Source organism: Protopterus annectens, chromosome 8.part0 (genome assembly GCF_019279795.1).
Source record: "Protopterus annectens isolate FY-2018-M chromosome 8.part0, PAN1.0, whole genome shotgun sequence".
NCBI lineage: Eukaryota > Metazoa > Chordata > Ceratodontiformes > Protopteridae > Protopterus > Protopterus annectens.
Genome location: NC_056741.1, coordinates 995,735,377 through 995,749,110, shown reverse-complemented (window position 1 = coordinate 995,749,110; position 13,734 = coordinate 995,735,377).

Sequence of the window (13,734 nt, the reverse complement as noted above, 5' to 3'; positions counted from 1 at the left end):
AGCTGAAAGTTTTATACCAGGGTGCTGGAAAAAGCTAGAAACTGGCCCAAAACGACCAATAAACTACTAGTTACTGGCTGAAACCTCACAAAACTGGACAAAGGCAGCTCAATGCTTCCCACTCCCACTGGTAAGCAAGGTAGCTTCCCTTCCCCAAATAAGGCAAGGAAACAGTACACAGGAACTACAACCAAAGCCCAGGAATCAGCAACTCTGAAACTGGACTAAACTAGTAAAGCAGGAAAGCAAGGTAGCTTCCCTTCCCCCAAATAAGGCAAGGAAACAGTACACAGGAACTACAACCAAAGCCCAGGAATCAGCAACTCTGAAACTGGACTAAACTAGTAAAGCAGGAAAAACAAGAGATATTTTTTCTTTTTTTTCGCTTTTTTCACAAAACAGGCAGAAACAGGTACAGCAAACACTTATAAATGCTATGAATCAGCTACTACAGCTTACACAGAAGAATTTGCTACAAATACAGTCAAATAGTAACAAACAAGGATTCCAAGTGCAATATTAAGTTAAATGCAGTAAAAACAGCTTCAATGTAACAGAAAGGCAGGCGAAATACAGTTGCTAGGTATTCAGATGTGGAAAGCAACAAAAATATACTTAGTATCAAGAAAAGTCGCTTATTCAGCTCTCTGCAGCCTGGATTACTCTGCTGGCCCACGTGGAGTCTGTGCTGAGTAGGTACAAGCTGAAAGTTTTATACCAGGGGCTGGAAAAAGCTAGAAACTGGCCCAAAACGACCAATAAACTACTAGTTACTGGCTGAAACCTCACAAAACTGGACAAAGGCAGCTCAATGCTTCCCACTCCCACTGGTAAGCAAGGTAGCTTCCCTTCCCCAAATAAGGCAAGGAAACAGTACACAGGAACTACAACCAAAGCCCAGGAATCAGCAACTCTGAAACTGGACTAAACTAGTAAAGCAGGAAAGCAAGGTAGCTTCCCTTCCCCAAATAAGGCAAGGAAACAGTACACAGGAACTACAACCAAAGCCCAGGAATCAGCAACTCTGAAACTGGACTAAACTAGTAAAGCAGGAAAAACAAGAGATATTTTTTCTTTTTTTCTTTTTTTATTTCACAAAACAGGCAGAAACAGGTACAGCAAACACTTATAAATGCTATGAATCAGCTACTACAGCTTACACAGAAGAATTTGCTACAAATACAGTCAAATAGTAACAAACAAGGATTCCAAGTGCAATATTAAGTTAAATGCAGTAAAAACAGCTTCAATGTAACAGAAAGGCAGGCGAAATACAGTTGCTAGGTATTCAGATGTGGAAAGCAACAAAAAATATACTTAGTATCAAGAAAAGTCGCTTATTCAGCTCTCTGCAGCCTGGATTACTCTGCTGGCCCACGTGGAGACTGTGCTGAGTAGGTACAAGCTGAAAGTTTTATACCAGGGGGCTGGAAAAAGCTAGAAACTGGCCCAAAACGACCAATAAACTACTAGTTACTGGCTGAAACCTCACAAAACTGGACAAAGGCAGCTCAATGCTTCCCACTCCCACTGGTAAGCAAGGTAGCTTCCCTTCCCCAAATAAGGCAAGGAAACAGTACACAGGAACTACAACCAAAGCCCAGGAATCAGCAACTCTGAAACTGGACTAAACTAGTAAAGCAGGAAAGCAAGGTAGCTTCCTTCCCCAAATAAGGCAAGGAAACAGTACACAGGAACTACAACCAAAGCCCAGGAATCAGCAACTCTGAAACTGGACTAAACTAGTAAAGCAGGAAAAACAAGAGATATTTTTTTTTCTTCTTTTTTTCACAAAACAGGCAGAAACAGGTACAGCAAACACTTATAAATGCTATGAATCAGCTACTACAGTTTACACAGAAGAATTTGCTACAAATACAGTCAAATAGTAACAAACAAGGATTCCAAGTGCAATATTAAGTTAAATGCAGTAAAAACAGCTTCAATGTAACAGAAAGGCAGGCGAAATACAGTTGCTAGGTATTCAGATGTGGAAAGCAACAAAAAATATACTTAGTATCAAGAAAAGTCGCTTATTCAGCTCTCTGCAGCCTGGATTACTCTGCTGGCCCACGTGGAGTCTGTGCTGAGTAGGTACAAGCTGAAAGTTTTATACCAGGGTGCTGGAAAAAGCTAGAAACTGGCCCAAAACGACCAATAAACTACTAGTTACTGGCTGAAACCTCACAAAACTGGACAAAGGCAGCTCAATGCTTCCCACTCCCACTGGTAAGCAAGGTAGCTTCCTTCCCCAAATAAGGCAAGGAAACAGTACACAGGAACTACAACCAAAGCCCAGGAATCAGCAACTCTGAAACTGGACTAAACTAGTAAAGCAGGAAAGCAAGGTAGCTTCCTTCCCCAAATAAGGCAAGGAAACAGTACACAGGAACTACAACCAAAGCCCAGGAATCAGCAACTCTGAAACTGGACTAAACTAGTAAAGCAGGAAAAACAAGAGATATTTTTTCTTTTTTTCTTTTTTTCACAAAACAGGCAGAAACAGGTACAGCAAACACTTATAAATGCTATGAATCAGCTACTACAGCTTACACAGAAGAATTTGCTACAAATACAGTCAAATAGTAACAAACAAGGATTCCAAGTGCAATATTAAGTTAAATGCAGTAAAACAGCTTCAATGTAACAGAAAGGCAGGCGAAATACAGTTGCTAGGTATTCAGATGTGGAAAGCAACAAAAATATACTTAGTATCAAGAAAAGTCGCTTATTCAGCTCTCTGCAGCCTGGATTACTCTGCTGGCCCACGTGGAGTCTGTGCTGAGTAGGTACAAGCTGAAAGTTTTATACCAGGCGGCTGGAAAAAGCTAGAAACTGGCCCAAAACGACCAATAAACTACTAGTTACTGGCTGAAACCTCACAAAACTGGACAATAGGCAGGTCAATGCTTCCCACTCGCACTGGTAAGCAAGGTAGGTTCCCTTCCCCAAATAAGGCAAGGAAACAGTACACAGGAACTACAACCAAAGCCCAGGAATCAGCAACTCTGAAACTGGACTAAACTAGTAAAGCAGGAAAGCAAGGTAGCTTCCCTTCCCCAAATAAGGCAAGGAAACAGTACACAGGAACTACAACCAAAGCCCAGGAATCAGCAACTCTGAAACTGGACTAAACTAGTAAAGCAGGAAAAACAAGAGATATTTTTTCTTTTTTTTTTTTCACAAAACAGGCAGAAACAGGTACAGCAAACACTTATAAATGCTATGAATCAGCTACTACAGCTTACACAGAAGAATTTGCTACAAATACAGTCAAATAGTAACAAACAAGGATTCCAAGTGCAATATTAAGTTAAATGCAGTAAAAACAGCTTCAATGTAACAGAAAGGCAGGCGAAATACAGTTGCTAGGTATTCAGATGTGGAAAGCAACAAAAATATACTTAGTATCAAGAAAAGTCGCTTATTCAGCTCTCTGCAGCCTGGATTACTCTGCTGGCCCACGTGGAGTCTGTGCTGAGTAGGTACAAGCTGAAAGTTTTATACCAGGGGCTGGAAAAAGCTAGAAACTGGCCCAAAACGACCAATAAACTACTAGTTACTGGCTGAAACCTCACAAAACTGGACAAAGGCAGCTCAATGCTTCCCACTCCCACTGGTAAGCAAGGTAGCTTCCTTCCCCAAATAAGGCAAGGAAACAGTACACAGGAACTACAACCAAAGCCCAGGAATCAGCAACTCTGAAACTGGACTAAACTAGTAAAGCAGGAAAGCAAGGTAGCTTCCTTCCCCAAATAAGGCAAGGAAACAGTACACAGGAACTACAACCAAAGCCCAGGAATCAGCAACTCTGAAACTGGACTAAACTAGTAAAGCAGGAAAAACAAGAGATATTTTTTTTTTTTTCTTTTTTTCACAAAACAGGCAGAAACAGGTACAGCAAACACTTATAAATGCTATGAATCAGCTACTACAGCTTACACAGAAGAATTTGCTACAAATACAGTCAAATAGTAACAAACAAGGATTCCAAGTGCAATATTAAGTTAAATGCAGTAAAAACAGCTTCAATGTAACAGAAAGGCAGGCGAAATACAGTTGCTAGGTATTCAGATGTGGAAAGCAACAAAAATATACTTAGTATCAAGAAAAGTCGCTTATTCAGCTCTCTGCAGCCTGGATTACTCTGCTGGCCCACGTGGAGTCTGTGCTGAGTAGGTACAAGCTGAAAGTTTTATACCAGGGGCTGGAAAAAGCTAGAAACTGGCCCAAAACGACCAATAAACTACTAGTTACTGGCTGAAACCTCACAAAACTGGACAAAAGGCAGCTCAATGCTTCCCACTCCCACTGGTAAGCAAGGTAGCTTCCCTTCCCCAAATAAGGCAAGGAAACAGTACACAGGAACTACAACCAAAGCCCAGGAATCAGCAACTCTGAAACTGGACTAAACTAGTAAAGCAGGAAAAACAAGAGATATTTTTTCTTTTTTTCTTTTTTTCACAAAACAGGCAGAAACAGGTACAGCAAACACTTATAAATGCTATGAATCAGCTACTACAGCTTACACAGAAGAATTTGCTACAAATACAGTCAAATAGTAACAAACAAGGATTCCAAGTGCAATATTAAGTTAAATGCAGTAAAACAGCTTCAATGTAACAGAAAGGCAGGCGAAATACAGTTGCTAGGTATTCAGATGTGGAAAGCAACAAAAAATATACTTAGTATCAAGAAAAGTCGCTTATTCAGCTCTCTGCAGCCTGGATTACTCTGCTGGCCCATGTGGAGTCTGTGCTGAGTAGGTACAAGCTGAAAGTTTTATACCAGGGGCTGGAAAAAGCTAGAAACTGGCCCAAAACGACCAATAAACTACTAGTTACTGGCTGAAACCTCACAAAACTGGACAAAAGGCAGCTCAATGCTTCCCACTCCCACTGGTAAGCAAGGTAGCTTCCCTTCCCCCAAATAAGGCAAGGAAACAGTACACAGGAACTACAACCAAAGCCCAGGAATCAGCAACTCTGAAACTGGACTAAACTAGTAAAGCAGGAAAGCAAGGTAGGTTCCCTGCCCCCAAATAAGGCAAGGAAACAGTACACAGGAACTACAACCAAAGCCCAGGAATCAGCAACTCTGAAACTGGACTAAACTAGTAAAGCAGGAAAAACAAGAGATATTTTTTCTTTTTTCTTTTTTTCACAAAACAGGCAGAAACAGGTACAGCAAACACTTATAAATGCTATGAATCAGCTACTACAGCTTACACAGAAGAATTTGCTACAAATACAGTCAAATAGTAACAAACAAGGATTCCAAGTGCAATATTAAGTTAAATGCAGTAAAAACAGCTTCAATGTAACAGAAAGGCAGGCGAAATACAGTTGCTAGGTATTCAGATGTGGAAAGCAACAAAAAATATACTTAGTATCAAGAAAAGTCGCTTATTCAGCTCTCTGCAGCCTGGATTACTCTGCTGGCCCACGTGGAGTCTGTGCCCTACACACACACACACACACACACACACACACACACACACACACACACACACACACACACACACACACACACACACACACCTCCATTCCCTTGCTTGCAGCAGCATAAGATCCATTCACACACACCGTCTCAGCAGCTTACCCAGCTCCATTGCTCGTCTCTAACATAAGTTCCATTCCCCAGCAGCTTACTTCTCCCGCAGCAGCTAATGTTAAGTTCCATTCTCCTTTAGCACCAGAAATGCACGCACATTATGGTTTGAGCTAGCTGAGCTCAATTCCGATAGGCTTGCAGGCCTTTTCACAGAGCTGATGTCATCTGCACATGATGACATCAGTTCAAAAAGTGGGGGGAGGAGGTGATTTCAAAAAACAGCCGAGAAATCAGAAACGAAGGGGTAACACTTGGGAAACGTGGCACCCCATGTTTGGTAAAACCGAGTAATTCGGTACAGTTGGGAGGTATAGTTTCAAGCACACACCATTTTAAAATTTGCTTGGGCCTGTCCTAAAACAGGTCTGGTCATCTCTAGGAATGCTGGCCTCATCATTTGAGAAAACTTGCTTTTATTTAGCATTTTGTTATTTGCCCCCACTAATGTCAAAGCTTATGTTACAACAATTCCCTAATTCACTCATTTTACTTTAGTTTTTGTTAAACCACTTTATGCTATTAACCTGTCCTCCCTTCAGTTTTGAGTTAACCATTTTAACATTATTACGCTTTTTCCTGATACCATGAGTATTGGCTACATTTACTCTATTTCTCTATGTTTTATGCTTGTACTTTTCAATCTGGGTTATGCTTAAAAATTATCCTTGCTGGATCACAGCACCAACTGGTCATTAGCCAGTAAAGAAGAATAAAATCAGTGAGGGCATAAAAAATACTGCTGTGTTTTTTACCCGAAAATTTAATTCCATGGGCTTACATGACACAAACAACTATAGTGCTTAGCATGCGATGTTTATTTGTTTAATCCTAAATGAGCATGCCTTCTTTCCACAAAGTATTGGCAAACTTTCTTTATTTTGTTTTGACAGGAAGATCAACTCATCCAAAACTTCATTTTGTAAACCACCACTATATTACTAGAAAAAGAGATGTAAGGCAAGACAACAACTGTGCATAGTTAAGCAATCATACATAAAGGAGCAGGACAGAAATGAAATTAGAGCAACAGTATAATGCTTGTGATATACATCTTTATGGAATCATAGTCAGAATACACATAGATTTAATGGCAAAGGCTGTAGTGTTCCACATTCAAAAAGTTAGTGTACAGTCTGATAGAGGGTGCAGTTAACTGCTTTGCTTAGTTCCTTTAATGAGTAGAAAACATAGTTTGTCACTATTCATAGTATTTGAAGGCTGCAACTTATGTTTGTTGTTCGACTTCAAATAAACTGTTTGAAACTTAGTTCCTTTAATGAGTAGAAAACATAGTTTGAGTGCCACTACTCATAGTATATGTAGGCTGCAACTTATGTTTGTTGTTTGATTTCAGATAAACTCTTTGAAACTTGGTTAGCATTTAATAAAGCCAAGTAACAAGTTGCAGACTTCTAACTAAAATTTACAGAATGGCTTTGTGATAAAGTCTCAGGAGTATCATGGATTATTTTGGTAAAGATATGTAGATGGAAAGAGAACTGATGTAGGGTACATTATCATTAGTTGACACTATTTTCATGTGCTAATGTTTCACTTCTGTGCCAGTATACTTCACACCACCAGCACAGTCACTGTCAACTATTGGTTCCCCCTTAATTGGGTGGAAGCACAACCATAGTATGATGGTCTTCCAGGCAAAGATATCAGGGAATTTGCCTTTAACCTCCTGATTCTTTTATTGTGCCCACAAGGCTTCAGTGGGTAGACATGCAATTGAATGGTGTAAAGACTTGTCTTCCTCACTTCCATGAGTGACGCTATCTCAATAGATTCACCACCCATGAAGGCAAATGCATAGGTGCATCTCTAATCTCCACTAGGAATTGTAGGTAAATGTGTGTTTGGGGAAATATACCCTCACCCCTTCCCTCAGAGAGAGGAAGGGATACCTGACCGCACTCATTCCAGCCCCTGGAAGAAGTGTACAAGATCTTTCTCACCATACCTTCCCCTTTCCGGTCAGCTCCTCCAAAACTCAGGTACACAGGTTCATAGGATACTAGTATACTACTGATTTAGAGGAACATTTGTAGCATATTCACAAAATCCCAAATCATGAATGCCATCAGACAAAAATAATTAATACTCAGATACAACCCACTTCAATGAGGGCTACTGTGATGATGTGAGGTATTGCCAGCTATGCCAGGAGAAGTAGGGCAGTGGATGTATAACATATGCCAGCATAGCTAGTTGGAATTTTGTAAAGAATTATATGTTATTCTGTAATCCAGCACTAAAATCATGTTTTAATATTAGATGAGACAGAAGTCTCAGTGCATCCTGTATAACCTGACAAAGAAGGACCTCTCACTCACTTCATTTTGCCGTGCTTTAGTAAGTAACCAGAGAACAGTAAATCTTTAGATAAGTCAGGAAAATATAGTGTGATTAGTTAAGTACTGTTTTTCTGTATGTATGTGAATCTATCCATCTGTGTTATTTTTAATATTTCCTGTGTTTGAACATCTGGTGTTTATTATAAATAGATATTTAGTATGTTCATGTTCTTTTATTATTTATTATTAAATATATTTGACATTTTCATTGTAGCTGGTCTTTTAGAGAACATTTTAATGTTTGAGAATACTTATATTCATTTTGTGACACTGTAACTGCTCCTGAAACCTTGCTGCATTGGTCAAGCACTATCATTTGTATTAGTATTAATTTTATTCAGTATAATTGGGTACCCTTGTAAGAGCCTTAGTGTAGCTGGCTTTGGAGTGTTCTTGTGGCAGTGGAACTACCTTTTATTCTGGGCATAACTGGTAAATCTGTGCCAGCCTTTCCTAGATGTGCATATGTGTGTGGGAAAATCAAATCTCAGAGAGGGTGTGTGTCAGCTATTTGGAGCAGGGACACAGAACACTGGTTTCACATAGAGGGTTGTGAAGGACTTGGCTTAGAACACTTAGCTGAGGACTCAACTCTACAACGGTGCCAGTGGGGAGTCTTATTGGAGGCCTAGATAGAGAGAAGTAAAGTCAGCCCCCAGATTGAATGTGTTCCCTGTGTACTCTTAAGGGAAACTATGCTTGGTGCAGAAAGCTGCATCTGAAAATACTGTGTGTATCAATTTGTGTTCCAAATGAATGTCCCTCACTGGTGTTAATGTGAGGATGAGGCTCAGGGCAGGTATGTCACATAGTGGTAATCAGTGGTGTTGATCTTAACTGAACTTCAGTAGCTTGTAGGCACTTGTCACTGAAGTTGTGTGTATTCTCATCAGCCACAAAGTAAACATACAGAGTTTCATTTTCACAACAGATTTATTTATTTTTTTGTTAGTTTAGTTTAGTCAGAGAAAGCAGGCAAAGATGTCAGCAGAGGATTATGGCAAGCTGACAAAGAACCAGTTGCCCAAGGTGTGTGACGCTGAAGGACTGGTGCATGCCAACCTGACTAAAGAGGAAATAATTTCAGCCTTAGTTGCAGCTGTAGCCCAGACCAGCAACCAGTAGGATAACCAGTCTGTTTATGGGGATTTGGAGCCCTTAGAAACAGGACAGTTCATCTTTTCCTCAGGGGACCTAAATATCTGTCTGGAGTTAAAGAGACTTGAACCAGGGGCCAAACATTTGGAATTAGAATCAGAGGAGAGACTGCAGCAGGCAAAGCATATGGAATTGGAATCAGCAGAGAGACTGTGATATTTGGAGGCTGAAGAAAATGAGAAACAGCTCCAACATGAGAGGGAGATGCTGACTCTTCTCAGGGTCATGGAGTTAATGGGGAAGGGAGTAACTGAATCCCAGAAGCAATAAATGTCAGTATTTTTTTCCACAGTTTACAGAGGCTGATAATGTTGATAGTTTTATTCATATATTTGAAAGAGTATGTAAACAGTATAATGTTGAGCAAGGCTCTGGGTATGGTTCCTGGCCCCCTTACTCCATGGTAAAGTTGTAACTGCTGTTTCTAAATTGTCTGATACCAATTGTTTAAACTATGATAAAGTAAAATAATGTTTATTGGAATGTTTTAAGTTAATACCTGAAGCTTAAAGTAAAAAGTTTTGTTAGCATAGAAGTAAGGCAGATGAAAGTGCATGTGATTATATTGCTTAGTTAAGCACTTATTTTCATAGGTGGGTGAGTAGGTGTCAGGTCACCACTTTTGAAAGGCTGGCAGACTTTTGGTGAGGTAACAAGCCCTTAGCACTTTGTTTAAGGGCATGAAAATATGGTTGGCAGACTGGGACTATAACTCTGCAGATAAGCTGGTGAAAAAAGGGGATCTCTACTTAGCAAGTAGGGCATCACTGCACAAGAAGGTGATGCCCAGTGCTGCACATGGATATAAGGGAACCCATGATGTGCAGCCTAAACCACCCCGAAAGAGTCCACCAGTAACAGGGGAAGCCACTAGTACAGGTACATGGCAAGGATCAAGGATTAGATGTTTCAAATGTAACCAGTGGGTTCATGTAGCATACAGATGTCCATGGAGGCAATGTAGGGAACAAACATTTGGGGATCCAGCAGGTGAGAATAACAGTTTTCCAGTGGTAAGATGTCTGGAGACAAAAGAGGTACCAGACTATCACTGGAATTTCTATCCTATCTTAGTGGATGGAAAACAGGTCACTGCTAAGAGAGACACAGCTTCTGACATAACCATTGTTAAGCCTGCAGTGGTTAAAGAGGAGCAGTACTTACTTTGGCAGTCCACTCCAGTCAGAACTTTTGGTGGAGCCCAATTCCAAATGCCTATGGTCAGGGTTCACCTTAACTGGTATGGTGGAAAAGGAAACAAGCAAGTAGGTATGGTTGAGGATATCCCTGCAGATGCCCTGATAGGGAATGATTCTGATAATGCAGTACCTTTTGTGCATGCAGTTGCATGCAGTCAGGCATAGAGACAGACATGTGGGGTTGGTAACCTGAGAGAGACCCAGACAGACACCACACCTGACTCTAGGGATGATGAGGTGGCTATTTCAGGGAGGAAGATACCCTGTAGCAGTGATCCTGAAGGTGAGCTACAGCTGCTGGTAGGTACAGATGTTCCCTTGGAAACAGTGACTGCAAGGGCAGAGGTGAGTGCTAGTATCCAGGCTGACAGTGAGGCAGCTCTGTTACAGGATAACAGACTTACTGTGAAAGGGGAACTGGGAAGGGTCACAAAAGTAGAGTTGAGACAGACTCAGCTCTCAGGCTCTACAATAAGAAGCTTGAGAGAGGTAGCTAGGTAGGCACTTGATTCTCAAGGAAAAGAGAAGTCTGTATATTGGAACAAATGGTTACTTTATAGAAAGTGGACCCCTGAGTGAGGGCTAGAGGGTGAGGTAATACAGCAGTTGGTAGTGCTGACAGAATACCATGTGGCAATTTTAGCCATGGCCCATGACATTCCTTTTTCAGGCCATATGGGCATAATGCATACCAAGAGATGTATTATGGGGAACTTTTTTTATTGTTGTGGAATATGTCCTAAACCTCAGGACATGGCTTAGGGAGCTCATGGGCTTGCACCAGGAGAACTGGCAGGAGCCCAAAAGCAGAAAAAGGTCTGGTATGACAGGAATAATCAAGCTTGAGAGTATGCTGTGATGCTGCTCATTCTTGTCAGACACAATAAGCGGTAGCAGCTTAGGAGGAACCCTTCAAAGTGGTAAGGAAGGTCAGTGATGTTAACTACATTGCAAAGCTGCTAGCTAGGAGGTAGGAGCACAAACGGTGTCATGTTAACATGCTGAAGCTTTGCCATGATAGAGAGGCCCTTGTGCTGAGTATTTGCTATAGGTGGCAGGAGGAATCTGAGGGGCATCTATGGCTACATCAAAACAGCCAGCAAAATGTCAAGTTGTTAAGGTTGCAGGCATATGACATGATAGTGCAACCCTGTAGTGGGGTCAACAATGCCAATGCAGATGGGATCTCAAGTCAGGGTATGGGTTAATGTGTTCCCAGACAGGCTCATGTCCCTCTAGCCATGTTTCTCAAGGGTCACTTGAAAAAACTAATGAGTCTTCAAAGGGGGAGAGATGTGATGACATGAGATATTGGCAGCTGTGCCAGGAGAAGGAGGGCAGTGAATGTGTAAGATATGCCAGCATAGCTAGCTGGAGTTTTGTAAAGAATTATATGTCATGCTGTAATACAACACTGAAATTATGTTTTAATATCAGTTGAGACAGAAGTCTCAGTGCAGTCTTTTTGTGAAACCTGACAAAGAAGGACCCCTCACCCACTTCATCTTGTATTGCTTTAGTAAGTAACCAGGGAATAGTAATTCTTTAGATCAGTCAGGAAAATATAGTGAGATTAGTTAAGTATTGTTTTTCTTTATCTGCGTGAATCTGTCCATCTGTGTTATTTTTAATATTTCTTATGAGTGAAACTCTGGTGTTTATTGTAAATAGATATTTAGTATTTTCATGTTTATTATGTATTATTTTAAATGTATTTAAACTTTTCACTGTGGATGGCCTTTTAGAGACTATTTTAACCTTTGAGAGTGCTTATATTTATTTGGTGACACTGTGGCAGCTCCTGACAGCCTTGTCGCATTGGTCAAACACTACCATTTGTCTTTTACTCACTATACCATTTGTATTAGTATTAATTTTACTCAGTATAATTGGGTACCCTTGTAAGAACCTTAGAATAGCTAGCTTTGGAGTGTTCTGGTGGCTCTGTAACTACCTTATAGTCTGATGATAACTGGTAAATCTGTGCCAGCCTTTCTCAGGTGTGTGCATGTGTGTGTGTGTGTGTGTGTGTGTGTTTGTGTGTGTGTGTGTGTGTGTGTGTGTGTGTGTGTGTGTGTGTGTGTGTGTGTGTGTGTGTGTGTGTGTGTGTGCATGTGTGTGTGGGTGTGTTTGTTTGTGTAAATCAAATCTCATAGAGTGGGTGTGTATGTGTGTGTGTGTGTGTGTGTGTGTGTGTGTGTGTGTGTGTGTGTGAGTTACTCAGAGCAGGAACACAGAACACTGGTTTCACAAAGAGGGTAGTGGAGGACTTGGCTTGGAACATTAGGCTGAGAGCTCAACTCTACAGCTGTGCCAGTGGGGAGTCTTAATGGAGACCTAGACAGAGAGAGGGATACCTAGCCCCTGGAATTAATGTGTTCTCTGTGTGCTCTTAAGGGAAATTGTGCTTGGTGCAGAGAGCTGTATCTGAAAATACTGTATGTGTCTATATTTGTTCCAAGTGAATGTCCCTCACTGGTGTCAATGTGAGGATTGAGGTTCCTTGATCATTGATCTGGAGGAGGGGCATCATACCTACATCTGGGGTGTATTTAATACCTAACTTCGACACCTTTCAATGAGGGCTTGGGGAGCAAAGCTTGTGATGTATGCAATATTGCTCATCCATTCATCCAAGTTATGGTCTGTGAGCTACTTTGTTTTACATTCAAGGGAAGACTATTCCATAAAAGAGGGATTCTCTGCGAGGGATATCTATCTCACCAGCAGTTCCTATTTATATTTCAGTAGACATTTAGATCTCTTGAGTGGGTGTTTAGGTGTTATTTATTTTCTGGATGTGTAGGAGGTTAAATAAGACTAGATTCTTTGAGGGTCTGTAGGCCAGATAAGGTCTCCTGGCAAAAGTTTGTAGGAAACAGAGAAAAAAAGAATGCTTTTATGTGATCAGTGTAGCTCAAGGAATATATGACCTTGCGTGCATTGTGAGGAAATGCTGTGGTGTGTCAAGATGAAAAATGTGCTTAGACAAGTGCATAGCAAAGATGGCATTATCTGCAATTTTTGGGCCTGATAAAGACGAAGAAGAGAGGGAAGATAACTTCTCTGGACCTTGAAGATATACCCATTGTGATCATTCTGGCTAGATCAAAGGATTCCTGAATGACAGTGGATACATGAAGATCAAAAAATAGTTAATTATTAATGAAGGCACCCCAGGTCCTTCATGTGGGTCAACTTTCAAAAGGGTTGCCACCTCTGTGGTAGGTTAATAAGGTACTCTGGTTTGCAGAAGGACATGCTCCATTTCTTGGCAATTAGCTTAAGGCCATGGTCCAGACACCATTTTTGGGTGTGTATTAGGCCCTTCAAGAGAAACTGGAAGCCAAATGAGGAGTTTATGACCAATCTGAGTTTGTAATCATCTGCAAACTTAGTCAGCT